General features: G+C 43.0%; 1 protein-coding gene and 1 pseudogene across 1 annotated transcript in view; one reads left to right on the top strand and one right to left on the bottom strand.

The window, feature by feature from the left end:
* The window catches only part of DAPK2 (death associated protein kinase 2), a 124,477-nt gene that overhangs the window by 43,343 nt on the left and 66,358 nt on the right, over nucleotides 1-14,776 (top strand). The window lies entirely within an intron of this gene.
* Nucleotides 5,755-5,853, bottom strand: LOC126027651 (uncharacterized; annotated as a pseudogene).

The raw sequence follows: 14,776 nt of genomic DNA, 5'->3' as shown, positions 1-14,776 counted from the left end.
TTAGGTATAATTCCTGGCAGGCTTGGGAAATCATATAGGGTATTGGAGATCAAACTCAGGTTGGCCGTATTCAAGGCAAATAAATACCTTGTCTGCTGTGCTATAAGGAGGGCAGAAGTGTAGCTGATCTGAGGATGGAGGTCAGTGGAAAAGTTGTGTTTGGATGGATGCAACCCAGTGCCTTCATTTCCTTTCCCATATAGTGGGAAGTTACTGTCTTCCATTTTCTGGGCTGTGTTTTCCCTCTCGATTTGCAAAGAATAAAGGTGTATTGAGGTGATTGTAGCATTATAGGTGCTGTTAGATCTAGGTGGCAGTAGCTTTATCCCCAATCTGCACAACTAGCCAGAACCAGTCCCAGTCTAAGGAGCCAATTTCTGCCCTCAGCATCTTGTAAGCCAGCACAACAGAATTCAGGCTAAAGAGCTGCTTCCTTTCTTTTTTCTGTTTTGCTTTTTGGTTCATACAAGCATTTCCCTGGAGTTGTTTTTTGGCTCTGTGCTGGCGAGGAGGGCGTTAATCCTGAGTTCAGGAGTGGGCCATTGGTGAATCAACCTATGTTCCCAATATGCAAAGCATGGGCTCAGGCTGTCAGCTTTCTCCCCTGTCCTCAGAGCTGGTCTGTGACCAGTTAGCAGAGGCAGTTGAGGAGTGTTTGTGAACTGGAGTGTTTGGAAGAAGAAAAGGACCGTGAAGAGAGCAATCTGACACTACTCCCACCCACTCTTACTGCATTCCTTCAATGCCTTTGCCATCCCTTCTTCTCAGCTTGTTTGGGGGTACCCCCAAGTCGGCCTTTGGAACCCTCAAGAGGTATACTGCAGCAGATCTCTGTCCTGATTTTTCTGAAAGGAATTGGTTTCCCCCCCATCCCCAGCACAACCCCTTCTTCTTATCATCATTGCTTTTTCTGCCCTATTGGCACTGTGACTGGCTAGGTAGGAACATATCTAGTTAACTGGCAAAGGTGTCTGTGACTGCTAATCTAACTGGCTCTTTGTTTCTAGACTTTTTCTAAGCTGTTACACACATGAGTTATTCCTGTTTTTTTCTGATCAGGGAAACCTTATTCTTTATTTCCTCTCTTACTCTAGATGGTGATATAACAGGAGTTTGAGTGTGGGAGAAGCATAGGGAAAAAAACCAGATGTTTACAATGCAGGTGTGTGTCTGTTCCCATACCCTCCACAGTGGCCTTTGCTAAGCACTGCCATTTTCACCTAGAGTCCCGGGATGCATACTTAAGGGATGGTGTGTGTATGCATGCATGTATGTGTGTGAAAGTGTGCCTCTGTGTGTGCATGTTGGGGTAAACGAGCAGGTGCGAGTGCCTTTCTCTTTTCAACCCAAGAGTTGTTGCTCTGATCTGCTGGACTTGCATGTATTCTTTATTTGTTTTGGGGTCACATGTATTAGTGCTCAAGACCTACTCTTGAGAGTAAGATCAATGCTCTGTATCACTCATAAGATTTGGAATCTAGTTCTGCATACAACATGGACTAGCCCAGAGGCTATCTTTTCAGCTCTCTCTGCTTTGATTGAGAAGACTGTTCTTAAATACAAGAAGTATACCTCTCTCTCTCACTCTGTGTGTGCGTGTGTAGAGAGAGAGAGAGAGAAAGAGGGAGGGAGAGAGAGACACCCTGTTCCTGTTCTGGGCTGGGATGGAGAGGAGGGCTCACTTCTGCCAATGACACACCAGCTTCCTGCATGCCAAGCAGACAACCATTTGGGTTGGCTTCTGGAACCCAAGATAATCATAAAATGGTTCTTGCAGTGGATAGAACTGGTCTAGGAGAGAAAAGGTTTCTGTGCAATTCCACTTTTATTTAGCCATGTTTGTTTGTGTTCACTAAAACTTAAACATTCTGCAACCAGGAAACGTGAAAATCCTCATTAGTGGAGACTGAGTAGGCATGAGGTGACCTGGGGTCTCTGGCTATGCTATTATAACTTCAGTACCTTTGCCACCCACTTGCATGCTTCCTGGGTTCTGATGGGTCCTTGCCCTCCCTGCAGTTCCCAGAGAAGCAGCTGGAGGGACAGAGATTCCCTCTCACCCCCTACCTTACAAGACAGACAAGTCAGGCTTGGTCACTGGATTCCAGGACTGGAGGGAAGGAGATTATAGACATTATAGACTTGTTTTGTCTGACCTCTAAGATCTGCTGGAAAATTTTTCCTGGAAGAGTGGGCATCAGGCAAATTCCAGCAGAACCTGGCAGTGCTTCAGAGCTAATCTCCGTATGTGCCAAAGTGCCAAGTGCCTATGAGTTTCTGCACGTTGGGGACCTAGAGGGAGTTCCGCAAACAGCCCTCAGAGATCAGGGAAAGTAGAAATACAGACAGAAGATAAAGGGATAGTGAAGGAGCAATTTAGTTATTTCTTAGAGGTAAATCCTGATTTAAATATCCCAAGGTGTTTAACACAAAAGGCCCAACCAAAATTAGATTTTTTTATGGCTCAGCTCCAAAAGTCCTATTTTTCCAGGTTCATAACTGGAGAGAAGCGTGGCTTTTTATTTTTGCAATCAAAATTCCACTAAGGTGTTATTGCTCAGCTGTCTGGGGACTCTAGAAAGGATTTACTTACACAACAAGAAACCTCACACATGTGTTCTCTAGTTGGAATCTATCTCTGCTCTTATCACCAAAGCAAGGCGCAAAACGAAGTGTCCTTGTTAATAGATATGATTCTTGAAATAATAGTGGCTAGCCAATTCCATAAAAAGAAATAGAAATTATATTACCTCTCAGTGAGCCCCTTCTATGAGCCCTATCTGCTTTTCAGAGAAGTTTTCCTCTCATTATTCTGCTGGAAAAGGCCTGGTATCGTCTGTAAGAGGCCATATTTTGGGGGCCAGAGCAAATAGCACAGTGGTAAGGCATTTGCCTTGCATGTGGCCATTACATGGACAGACGCCAGGGTTGAATCGCAGCATCCCATATGGTCCCCGAGTCGGCCAGTGAGTGACTCCTAAGCACAGAGCCAGGACAAACCCCTGAGCACCACCAGGTGTGACCCAAAAACCAAAACAAAGAGGACACATTTTGAGATCTCTTCTATTATCTACTCTTCCCCTATACCTGCTGCCTCCATGTTTTACATTGACGGGTTGTCATCAGGAAAAGGCGTATTACTGGCTCTTCTCTAACCACAATAGTACATACTAAACTGGGGCCGGGTGGTGGCGCTAGAGGTAAGGTGCCTGCCTTGCCTGTGCTAGCCTTGGACAGACTGCCGTTCGATCCCCCCGGCGTCCCATATGGTCCCCCAAGCCAGGAGCGACTTCTGAGCGCATAGCCAGGAGAAACCCCTGAGCGTTACCTGGTGTGGCCCAAAAAACAAAAAAAAAAAAAAAAAAAAAAAAAAAAAGAGTCTGCTCAACAAGAGGAACTTGCTTCTTTAAATTACTTATTATCTCTTGTAGTAAGCAATTCAGCTTACATAGTAAGATTGTTTCCAGTCCTCTTTAAAGGCTCATAACCAGGTTATTCAAAAATTGCTGCAGCAATTAACAAGCCCTTATGAAAAACGTTCTGAGGGGCCGAGAGAATAGCATGGAGGTAAGGCGTTTGCCTTTCATGCAGGAGGTCATCGGTCGAATCCCGGCGCCCCATATGGTCCCCTGTGCCTGCCAGGAGCAATTTCTGAGCCTGGAGCCAGAAATAACCCCTGAGCACTGCCGGGTGTGACCCCCCCCCCCCAAAAAAAAAAAAAACGAAAAACGTTCTGAGCCAATATGCATCACTCACATAAAAGCCCACTCTTGTATCTCCTCAATCGAGAAAAGGATATGCTTATGTTTCTACAAAAGGGAACCATGCCAGTGGAACTTTGGGTCTCACTATTGCCTTATCCGAAGCAAATGAAAAACTCAGACATGCATGATAAGAGTGTAAACTTTCCCTCAGAACCAATAAAGATTTTTTTAAAAAATGTTCACAAGAAACAAACTGTGACCTCAATGGGTAACCCGGACAGTAAGCTGATACCACACAATGAAGAAGAGACTATAGGGAGTGGAAATGACCAGTTTCAGAATCTTGATGCTGAAAATGAGGGAACTGGTCCTGCTCTCAACAGACTTCATAATTTAGGAAACACTTGTTACATGAACTCAGTGCTACAATGCCTCTATAATATTCCCATTTTGACTGATTAATTTTACTAGAACTATAAAAAGAAGGACATTAATAGGTCAAATCTGTTAGGATATAAAGACAAGATGGCAGAAGTGGTAAAATTATAAAATACTCATGGGCAGGACAGCACAGGTATATCAGTCCAAAAGATGACCACTGGAAAGACAAATAATCAGTTTTCAGGAGCTAGTTAACAGGATCCTCATGAGCCACTTCTATTCTTGATGGAGGGTCTTCATCAGGACTTGAACAAAGCTGATATGCAGAAAAGACATGTAGAGGAGAAAAGAAATCATCTCGTTGACTCAAAAGCTGTAAAACAAGCTTTACAGGGACACAAGCAGTTTAATGAGTCTATTATTGCTACACTTTTCCAAGGCCAACTTAAATCTACAATTCAATGCCTCCTCTGCCACCAAGAATCTCAGACACCAGTGATCTTTACTCATTTATCCTTGTGTTTGACATCTACAGATAAATGCAGGTTGCAAGATTGCCTTATAGTATTTTTTAAAGAAGAATTAAAAGACAATAATAAAGTTTTTTGCAGTCACTGTGACACACAGCAGAATTTCTTTAAATGGACAGAAATTTAGAAACTACCACCTGTGCTATTAATAGATTTGAATCACTTATTCTATGATGGCAGGAAAATGAAAAAAACTACAGACCTACATTGACTTTCCTTGATCTATCACAGTATACTATGGACTCTAAAAAAACCATGAAGAATAACAATTATTCTCTGTTTTGAACCATTATAGTGAAATGGAAAAGGGTTGTTACACAGTCTATTGTAAAAATACGGCAAGAAAAAAAAAAATACGGCAAGAAAACCTTGGTTTAAATTTGATGATCAAGCAATTTCAGAAATAGCTAATGCATCTGTGAAATCTTCAGCAGCTTATATTCTTTTTTTATACTTCAAAGAAACTTGCTGCAATAAATATAGGTGTTTAAATTAGCAGATGATTGAATTCTCTTTAGAAATGTCTATAATAATGATCTAATGTTTTTACCAACAGAAAAAGCTGCAGGATGCGAACTCCACTATAGTGCTCATTATTAGAATGTCTCAGTGTCTTAATTTGATTCTATTATGTTTATAATAATCCTTAATGCTTTTGTTAACGGTGATCAGTAGAGATATAGTTTGGATACCCTAATTTTTACATTACAGTAATATTTCCTTTGGACTCCAACTACAGTGCTCATCATGATGTCTTTTTTTTTTTTTTTTTTTTTTTTTTTTTTTTTTTTTTTTGGTTTTTGGGCCACACCCAGTAACGCTCAGGGGTTACTCCTGGCTATGTGCTCAGAAGTTGCTCCTGGCTTGGGGGACCATATGGGACACCGGGGGATCGAACCGCGGTCCGTCCAAGGTTAGCGCAGGCAAGGCAGGCACCTTACCTTTAGCGCCACCGCCCGGCCCCTCATCATGATGTCTTAACAAATATTTCAAATATTCATTTTCCATTTGATTTTACCTGCCTTTATCTTCTAATGTCTCTCTCCACGCAGATCCTTGGATAAGGCATCGAAATGCCATAGACTTTGTTTACAATGCTTATCACCATACCACTTAGTATTCTAGTCTTTTCTTTTTTTTTTAATATGGAACACTTCCCGAATTTTCATGTCATCCTTGCACAGGGGCCATGATAATCTTCTCTGTATTGTTCCAATTTTAGTATATGTGCTATGCACTCAGAAGTTGCTCCTGGCTTGGGGGACCATATGGGATGCCGGGGGATCGAACTGTGGTCCGTCCAAGGCTAGCGCAGGCAAGGCAGGCACCTTACCTCTAGCGCCACTGCCCGGCCCTAGAAAACATTTTTATTTGACATGCTGGCTTTATGTTTTGAAAGACTTTGACCCATTCTACCTGGGTTAATATTTTCTATAGATTGATCCTTGGTCCGTCTACATGTGAGTATGGCTGTGGTGGCCACCTCTATGTTTAACGTTCATCTGTACTATATGAAATGTCTGTTTATATTGTATTTAGGCCTTACTTCGTGTATATGGCCATTTCTTTTTCCTGGGAAGAAGATACCACCACTGTGGTTGCACTGGTACTTATGTGTTGCTCCTGTGTAAGTTTGAAGGATCAATATAAATCAATAATAAATCAGCACTTGCTGTGGACATCCCATTGCATGGAGAATGGGGGTCAGGCAGTGCCACTGGCATGTGATTTGCTCATGGTCCTCTCCAGTGCCTCATCCTGCTTGAAGGTCTCCTGCTTTATGTCATCACTCTGGCTGCTGCTGCTGTAGGACTCACAAAGCTTTGAACTGCGAGTCATCCTCAAAGAAGAAGGCAGACACACCACCCACTGTTTCAGATGTGTTCTCTCAGTGGTCAATTTGTACCACTTCATTTAACTAAAGACTCGCAATTAGTTTTGGTTTTTAAGAGATCCTCATATCTAGGACATTTCTTGATCTGTGAATGCTGTGAGCCATTTTTTCAGACTCCAAAAGACAGCATTGCATACTGAAGTTGGAATTGGAATTTATCTTCTCTTCTCAGACTATCTCATCAGACTTAGAGGATATGTCTACTCTTTTTGTACACTTCTTAAGTGTATCTCTTTATCTTATATATTCTCTATGGTGTATTATGCTTTCCCCTTTTTGTTTAGATTTGCTAGTAGAAATTCTTAGAAGATAGTATAGATAGTACCCATGAAGTCTTTGTGCATCTGATGTAACCAGGATAGGTATTGATTGGTTTATTATCTTCCCTTTAGGCCAGGGGTCTCAAACTCGCGGCCTGCGGGCCATTTGTGGCCCTCCGCACATTTTGTGTCCCGCAGCCGACCTTCAAATATTGCAGTATTCGCGATTATTCGCTTACTGAATAATCACAATAAAAATCTCATTAGTAAGAAAAAAATTGCATTAAGCATTTGCATACCCCAAACAGTTCTGTTCGGGGTATGCAAATGTTTAATGCGATATTTTGCGATTTTTTTCTTACTAATGCGATATTTTATTGTGAATGTTCGGTAAGTGAATAATCATGAATACTTTGTGCCTAGCACAGACGTCATTTCTGCTGCTCCTGCCCGCTGTCCCTTGCATTATCGGAGGCCTAAGGGAGAGAAGGGAGAGAAGTTTATTACAGAATTAGATTTTGTCATACCTTCATCATGACTTCATCAAAGCCTGCAGTGAAGAGAAAGATTGATGACGAGCACAGACAATTTCAGGAAAAGTGGAAGACGCAGTATTTCTTTGTTGAGCACAGGGGCATCCCCACATGTCTTATTTGCTCAGAGAAAGTTGCAGTGCACAAGGAATACAACTTGAAACACCATTATTCAACTAAACATGCTGAGGAATGGGCAAAATAGCAAGGAAATGAGAAAGCCAAGTGGGTTGCCAGTCTTAAAGCATGTCTAATGAGGCAACAAGATTTCTTCAAGAAAGCAACCAAAGAGAATGTTGCATCTGTCAAAGCTAGTTACATGGTTAGTGAGATGATTGCTAAGGCGGGGAAATCATTCACAGAAGGAGAGTTTGTTAAAAAAAAAAATGCATGTTACAGGCTGCAAGTATTACCTGTCCGGAAAAGAAAGGTCAGTTTAGCAAAATCAGCCTTTCTGCCAACACTGTGGCAGAGCGCATTTCTGACATGTCAAGTGACATTTATCATCAACTGTGTGAGAAAGCCAAATGTTTTGATGCACACTCAGTTGCTCTTGATGAGGGCATAGACATAACAGACACTGCACAGCTCACAATTTATGTCCGTGGTGTTGATTGCAATTTTGAATTGACAGAGGAACTGCTCACAATAATTCCAATGCATGGCCAGACCACCGCTGAGATATTTCGGCATTTGTGTGATGCCATTGAGAATGCAGGTTTGCCATGGAAGAGGTTTGTTGGAATGATAACCAGTGGAGTGTCATTGATGACAGGGAGGAAAAATGGACTGGTGGCACTTGTTCAAGACCACCTTCTGGCTCATACTTTTGATTTAACCTTTGCATCTTTACATTGGCCAAGCCTAGGTAACCATGATATTACAGAGAAACCATAAAGGCATGTTGTCCTAGGAAAATTGGAGATTGTCTAGGAGTGAATGGAACTGTCTTGGCACTTACTTGCTCTAGGATGGAATAACCCGCTAACCTGACAGTGAAACTGTGTATGAGGAGAAATTTTCCTGAGACATCAAAGAAAGACTGGGGTTAGATAAATTAGAGTGCCTGGAGCCTATAGATGATCTTAAGCAGGATGCTTCATGGGTAGAGATACCCTGTTTTTAGGCCAAAAGTTTTTTCTTTATATTTTCCCAACTTTTGCTGTGCCTATACAAAATATTGCCAACCTTTATCTTTATTTTTAGAGGCATCTGCCCTAATCTTAGAAACATGGGATTTTAATTATTTTGTTTTTCTATAAAGTCAATTAGGGGAAGATGTTGGATTACTGATCTCACCCTAATTAATATTCATACTCCACCCTAGGGTGTGATCTGGTGATGGGATTATTGGATTATTCCCTACTTGGTATTCCTCTCCCACCCTAATGTGTGGCCTGTTTCTTGTCAATAAATGCAGGACTTGAGGAAGGCAGGCACTCATTCTTCAGTCTTCCTCCACTAAGCTGCTTTTTCCTTCTTAGTAGCAGAAGGTTCATGTGGTGGGATTACTTGCTTGAGTACCCTTTCACTGTGTGGATTATTTCCTATGTCAGTGTTTGCTTTCAGACTTTCTTCTCACCAGATCCTCATTTTAGAGTCTGGGACTTTGCTTATACCAGGGCACTTGAACCCCATCATGGTATGTCAACTGCTTGTCATCCCCATCCTCCTGATGAGGGAACAGTCACAGAGACATTAAAAGGCTTACCCCAAGGGCCAGAGAAGAGCTCAATAGGATGAATACAATGCTGGTGTTTAGAAGCCCAGGACTTGATCTCCAGCACCTCAGGTCCCCCTAGTACCACACGTGATCTCTGAGCTCAGGAGTGATCCTTGGGGCCGGAGCAATAGCGCAGCAGTATGGCATTTGCCTTGCATGTGGCTGATCCAGGACGGACCTCGCTTCAATCCCTGGCATCCCATATGGTCCCCCAAACCAGGAGCAATTTCTGAGCACATAGCCAGGAGTAATCCCTGAGCATCATCAGATGTGCCCCCCCCCCAAAAAAAAGGAGTGAACCTTGAACTGAACCAGGATTAGCCCCCAAGTACTACTAGGTGTGGCCTAGAAAAAATAAAAAAGGAAAGAAACTCACTCAAGGTCCCAGTGTAGGTAGTAACAAAACTTGGCTGGGTTATCCTGGGCACCCCAGGGAATTCCCAGGTCTGAGTTTCTTGGCATTGCAATATTGCTGGTTGACCTCAACCCCTCTTTGATTAGTTTCTGGGAAATCTCAGGCACTATGTGAGAGTTCTATGGCTGTGTGGATGAGGACAAGCCATCAGAGGTGGCTATGGAGGTGGGGCTGACAGTAAGGTTTAGAGGAAGAGCCTGGACTCTTTCCAGAAAGCAGTTTGAGGAAACAGAAGAGAGTGAAATCATGTTGGACTTGACACACACCTTTCCTGGGTTCCAGCAATTAGGCTCAGAGGAAACAAGCGGGCAGTGCCAAATCCTACAGTGACTTAGAGTGAATTAGAGGCACCAGGAAGGAGTGGCTGCCCTGAGGGCACATGCCAACTGCTAATTGGGGCTAGTGATGACAGGTGAGGTGACAGAGCTGCTCCTGTAAGTGCCTGCCTAACAGACTCACTGGCTTTGCTGGGATTGGAGAGGAGGTACAGGGAAATCGGCTTCTAAAAGGATTGGACTTGTTCCTTCCAGCCTTGCACTACCTCAGTCTTTAGACATGGGCACACGAAAGTTGGGTGTGGAACTAGAGTCAAATCCCTTCAGAGTAAAGCAGCTGGAATAGTCCAGTTTGAACTTGGGGGTACATGGGACAGAAGTAGCCTTATTTTATCTCTAAGTGGAAGGCCTTTTGTTCTGCAATCAACTGATGAACTGTTGTCCAAGGTCCTGCAACAATTTTTGTTTTATTTTTGTTGCTCTAGTCTAGGTGGTGCTTGTGGGAGTTGGCCTGTGATTCTGGGAAGCAAATCCAAGGCCTCACATGCTCTACAACTTGAGCCACATTCCTGGCCCAAAATGATATTAATTTTTTTTATTGTTTTGGGGACTACACTGGAAAGTGCTCAAAGATATTTCTGGCTCAGTGCTCAAGGACTACTCCTGGTGGGGCTCAGAGGAATATATGTAGTGCTGGAGATCAAATTAGGTTTGGTTGTATGCAAAGCAAGTGCTCTCCTCCTTTATACTATGTGTCTGTCTCCAAATTCTATTTTTAAAAGTAGTCCCCCCTCACATCTGTTTCTATGTTGCATTAATGATAACATCCTTCTCACAGAGGATTTGAGGCAACCTGCAGTTTTTTTGTTTTGTTTTGTTTTGTTTTGTTTTGTTTTGTGTTTTTGGTTTTTGGTTTTTGGGTCACACCCGGTGGTGCTCAGAGGTTACTCCTGGCTGTCTGCTCAGAAATAGCTCCTGGCAGGCACGGGGGACCATATGGGACACCGGGATTCGAACAACCACCTTTGGTCCTGGATCGGCTGCTTGCAAGGCAAACGCCGCTGTGCTATCTCTCCGGGCCCAACAACCTGCAGTTTGAGGCATGTATTTAGAATCTGAAAACAGGGCCCGGAGAGATAGCACAGCGGTGTTTGCCTTGCAAGCAGCCGATCCAGGACCAAAGGTGGTTGGTTCAAATCCCGGTGTCCCATATGGTCCCCCGTGCCTGCCAGGAGCTATTTCTGAGCAGATAGCCAGGAGTAACCCCTGAGCACCGCCGGGTGTGACCCAAAAACCAAAAAAAAAAAAAAAAAAAAAGAATCTGAAAACAATAGAAAAAAAAATAAAAGCCTCCTATCCCCTTAAAGTTATGATGGATTAAATTGATGGATACAATCTGAGCATCTGCATTTTCAATAACCTCCAGATTTTTAGCCATCCCCCACTTACACCCCAAATTTCAGAATAACTGGTGCACAGGAAGGAGGAAGGAAATAGACCCAAATTGAGCCATCAGAATTGCTGTCACTAACCAAGACAACAGAAGGGAAATGGATTATGTCATGTTCATGATCCAAATGAGGAAAGGTGCATAGACATTTTAATTTCCTAACACCATTGTGTGCATCCTGTTATGAAGGACACCAGATAAAATTAAGAGTAATTTGGAGGCAGGGGATATGCTGTGTATTTCTGAGGGGTCTGTGTCTCTTCAAACAGTACATCCTGAGGCATAAGGCCACTCTGTTGCAGGACTTCATCACCCTCAGATGCCACATTTCTGTGATCAGCCAGAATGAGGACCACTGTCAGAAAGCAGAGGAGGAAGAATGTAAGGAAAGACCAGGTGTAGGGTGCATGATGAAGCACTTCCCTAGGACCTGTGCAAATGGGTTGAAAGCATAGACTTGTTCTGCTTGTCTTAGGTGAATGACCAACAGGCAGAGTTTCAACCAGGCAACCCTCATAAAATAGTCTTTAAAATGCAGGTGTTTGCAGAACCAGGTCAGATGGGATCTAAGGCCAGGAAAAGACTAGTCAGCCATACAATTCTGAGAAGACTTACAGCACCTTTGTGGCAGTCCAGCCAGCTGTTAGGAATGAACATGGAAGAGTTACTATCACAAAGGTAAACAATAAAGAAAAGGAAATTGTCCAAGAGGGAAAATTAGCCAAGTGTGTGTGAGCACACAGTTCAGATGACTAATGGACACCGAGAAAGATGTTTTTTCTTGCTATAATTAACTACAAGCCAATTACCTAATTCAAGCTGAAACAGCAATGAGATATCTTTTATATTTGTTTTATTTTGATGCTGAGGTTCATTGCCCAGATCTTCTTCATGCAAAAGCTCATGCTCTACCACTACTTATACCCCTGACTTTGTTTCTGAAATATCTTTCAAATTTCAAAATGGTAAAGTTAGGAAAAGCTGAGTGAGCCGATATTTAGTAGTTGTATATGAGACAGGAACGTTGATGATGTTGAACTACGAAGGGTATAATGAACAATTTGTCTTTCTGGAGAATAATTTTTCAAGCATCAAAAAACAAAAACCAGGGGCCGGAGAGATAGCATGGAGGTAAGGCGTTTGCCTTTCATGCAGGAGGTCATCGGTTCGAATCCCGGCGCCCCATATGGTCCCCTGTGCCTGCCAGGAGCAATTTCTGAGCCTGGAGCCAGGAATAACCCCTGAGCACTGCCAGGTGTGACCCAAAAAAAAAAAAAAAAAAACCTAAAAAATTGTGTTCAGGGATCTAATTCAAAGGGCAGAGTGCATGCTTCACATGAGAAAAACCCAGTTTTGACCCTGGGTTCTCATAGGCCATGAGCAATATTGGGTGTAGTCCCAAATTAAAATGATAAAATCTCAACAAATAAAAATCATAGTCTGACTAGAATTTTTCTCAGGGGTGTATGAAAGTATGTATATGTGGGGCCAGGAAGGTGGCGCTAGAGATAAGGTGTCTGCCTTGTAAGCGCTAGCCAAGGAACGGACCGCGGTTCCATCCCCCGGCGTCCCATATGGTCCCCCCAAGCCAGGGGCAATTTCTGAGCACTTAGCCAGGAGTAACCCCTGAGCTTCAGACGGGTGTGGCCCAAAAACCAAAAAAAAAAAAAAAAAGAAAGTATGTATATGTAGAAGTATTTATAATAGCATTATTCATCAAAGTTTTCACAATTAGAAGCAATATAAATTTACTAAATTAAAGGTGTTTCTTATGGGGGTCAGAAAAATGATCACAAGGCTGTGTGTAGCATATGCTTTGCACATGGGAGACTCATTTTATATCATTGGTTCTGCATGGTTCCTGAAATGTCACCAGGAGTAGCCCCAGAGGATTGCCAGATGTGATCCCCAATTTTCCATTATAAAGGTTTATAAAGAACTTTATAAAGCATGATGAAATACCAGGGAGCCATTCAAAATCAAGTTGTGGGGCCGGAGAGATAGCATGGAGGTAAGACGTTTGCCTTGCATGCAGAAAGACAGTGGTTCGAATCCCAGCGTCCCATATGGTCCTCTGAGCCTGCCAAGAGTGATTTCTGAGCGTAGAGCCAGGAGTAACCCCTGAGCGCTGCCAAGTGTGACCCCTCCCCCCCAAAAAAATCAAGTTGTAAGAGCTGATTAAGCACTACTCCTAGTGGTGCTCAAGGTACCATGTGGTGCTGAGTGTCCAGCATGCAAAGTGTGCACTCAACTCTGTTGAATTATCTGTCTCTCTAGTCCTATCTATTTCTCTTAATTACAAAAGGAGAAGCATGGAGAGTGCAGGAGTTAAGGCACTTTTTTGCCTTGCCTACAGCTGACCTATTTCCAATCTCTGGTTCCCCATCTGGTCCCCTGAGCACTGCCAGGAGTGATCTCTGTACAGAATGAGGAGTAAGCCCTGAACACAGATGGGTTGGACATAAAACCAAAACATAAAAATTAAAAAGAAGAAAAAGTTTTTCACAACAAAATAACACAGAGTAAAGCACAAAAAGGATGCTCAAATTGTCCTTTAATCTTATTTTCTGAGATAGCCTTTGCCTTCATTTTGATGTCTGCTTTGTGATTTTCCCCTCTCTGTGTAGTAGTCATTTATGTATTCACTGAGTACACATAACTGGTATGAAACATATGTATGCCTTTGCAGTCTATCTTTTAGTGTCTACTTAACAACATACCACAAACATTTTCTCATAGGGTTAGGAATTCAAAGATAGTCTCCACAGCATAGCTATCTAGCAGCAGGCAACAGAACTAAGGCAGAGAGAGCAGCCTTCAGAGAGCACTGCCGGCTGTGTTCAGACATGTGTGCAATCCCTGGACATCCCCATAACAGCATAAATAACATCAAAGGAAAGGTGGAAGAAGGAGGGAATAACAATAAAATAAAGAGTTTTAAAATAAAAAATAGAGGGGCTGGAGAGATAGCACAGCGGCGTTTGCCTTGCATGTAGCCAATCCAGGACCTAAGGTGGTTGGTTCGAATCCCGGTGTTCCATATGGTTCCCCCTTGCCTGCCAGGAGCTATTTCTGAGCAGACAGCTCAGGTAACCCCTGAGCACCGCCGGGTGTGGCCCAAAAACAAAAACAAAAAAAACAAACAAAATAAAAAATAGAGCTTGAAAGAGATAGGTCTAAGGGGCTGAATTACATATACAGTCCCTAGTGCTGAGTGGTTTTCAAAATCAGACTGGTGACAGCCCCCAGGCACCGCTAGATGTGGCCCTACGTTCATATGTGCCTGTGCAAACCACCCTTGTTCTTCTACTGTCCTGCACCCTTTTAGCACAATTTTTTTGTTTTTGTTTGTTTTTTGTTTTGGGGTCACACCCATTGATGCTCAGGGGTTACTCCTGGCTTTGCGCTCAGAAATCGCTCTTGGCTTGGGGGGACCATATGGGATACCAGGGGATCGAACCATGGTTGGTCCTAGGCTAACACTTGAAAGGCAGACATCTTACAGCATGAGCTACTGCTCCGACCTCTAGCAGTTTTTCTGATAAGCAGCATTGCACATAGGTCTGGCTGGAGCATTGTGGTATTTGCATGTTTCAGGTGGGGGCTTGCCA

The sequence above is a fragment of the Suncus etruscus genome, chromosome 1 (genome assembly GCF_024139225.1).
Source record: "Suncus etruscus isolate mSunEtr1 chromosome 1, mSunEtr1.pri.cur, whole genome shotgun sequence".
Classification (NCBI taxonomy): domain Eukaryota; kingdom Metazoa; phylum Chordata; class Mammalia; order Eulipotyphla; family Soricidae; genus Suncus; species Suncus etruscus.
Note: the sequence above shows the minus strand (reverse complement) of the source record. Positions and strands in the feature narration are given on the sequence as shown.